Here is a 1821-nt window from a genome sequence, read left to right on the forward strand (position 1 = left end):
GGCCCCAAAAGGGTGCTGCCTCAGCGGCTCTGTGGCTCCCGCCTGTCCCAGAAGCTGTCTGCCTCTGTGGTCCTCACTCTCACCTGTGCAGACTAAGTTCAGCGGAGTCCCGGAGCCAAGATGGCGCTCCCTGCAGGGCAGACCTCTGTCCTCAGGCTGGGAGGGTGCTGGATGTCTGTGGCCCCAAAAGGGTGCTGCCTCAGCGGCTCTCGACTGTGGATTTCATAGACACATTTCAGCTTTTAAGTCCTGGCCTCTAATTATCCCTTCATCAGTGCACTTTCATTGTGCATCTGGTTTTTTATAAGGAAATATGAAGCCATTTACACACATTTAAGATATATTTATTTTGCTCTGCACTTTCTATTAGTGCACTTTTCTCATAGTCACTCCATTTTCCTCATTGATTTGAAATATCTTTTTACATGTTAGAAAACAACATTTTGTCTGTATTTTCATTTCAAATATTTGCCTCTGTTACATGCAGGCTTGATGCTAGACCAAATGTCTGTGGTTAGGTGTCGCACATTTTACTTCAGTTTCATATTTTACCTGTATTGTCTGAGCTTCTATACTTTGTTCAAAAAGAATTGTTGCACAGACCCATCCTGTTTCTTGACATTTACAAGTTACTTTACAATTTATTTTCAATTCCTGTTTTGTCCTGAGAATGATGGGAAGAGTTTGCATTTGTGCATGTTCATGTGCAGAACTGGACCTGGTTCCCTTCTCAATTTCCTTCTGATTTTCTTGAATGTCCACTACTATACTCATGTTATGGATGACGATTTCCATAAAAGTGGTTCCTTTGTTGCAGTTTAATTCCCTACCCTGAAATGACAGATTCCTGTGGGTTAGCTAAATTACAGATTTCCCCTCTGGACACATAGGATGTGTTCACATTCCCTGAGCTTCTAATTCTGTGATTATTTTTCCTAATCTGGCCTTTCCCATGAGAAATCCCATCAATGCAGAGAAAAATGAAAACAGTGAGACCTACTGGTCTTGTCACTGTTCTCATGGCGGGGTCCACTTTCCTAGAAACAAGGAAATCCCCCTGCCTCCCATCAACCTCTCCTGCAGACTGTGCCTGCTCTGTGCTCCAGACATAGATTATTTTATATTGATGTCTGTTGGCACTTTAAAATTTGATCAATAGTGTATTTTATTCTGAGTCTCCCTTATATTTACACCCCCTCCTTACCTCACCAACCCCCTCCCTGGCTCACTATTTCCTGCCTAGAGTTTCTGGTCACTTTTTGCTAGAAAAACCAGGTTATTTCCCTTAGGATCTCGTGTCACTTTAGTGGAGAAGGCATGATGTCCAAGTAGGTTGTAGCAGTGACAAAACTTCCCAGAAATAAACTCTCTGGGTGCTGGTATATTTCATCACACTAAAACATTTGTGACTGCAACAACAGAGCGAGGTTCAAGAGAATTTACAAACAGCAAAAGCTGCCAGGTACTGATGGAGCAATAGCTCTCAGTGGAAATTGGAGAAACATTCCTTGTACTCTTAGCCATGAAATCTGTGTTATTGGAGAAATTATATGATATATTTGAAGCAGGGAGAAATGCTCAAGTGAGGGGAATAGAAAGAGATATAAGGAAGAATTATCTGAATTGATAAGAAATAACTAAGAGAAGGGTAGACAGTATCTAAGAAATTCATTAAAATTCTCCTATATTATTGAAGTTTACTCAACGTCAGCTACAGCTTTAATGAATGTGGGGGTTAAATTATCACTATCAATCTCTAAGGCATGTTTGATTACAGTTATAAAATATATATGTGTATATATATATATATATATATATATA

The sequence above is a fragment of the Mus caroli genome, chromosome 10 (assembly GCF_900094665.2).
Source record: "Mus caroli chromosome 10, CAROLI_EIJ_v1.1, whole genome shotgun sequence".
NCBI classification, from domain to species: Eukaryota; Metazoa; Chordata; class Mammalia; order Rodentia; family Muridae; genus Mus; species Mus caroli.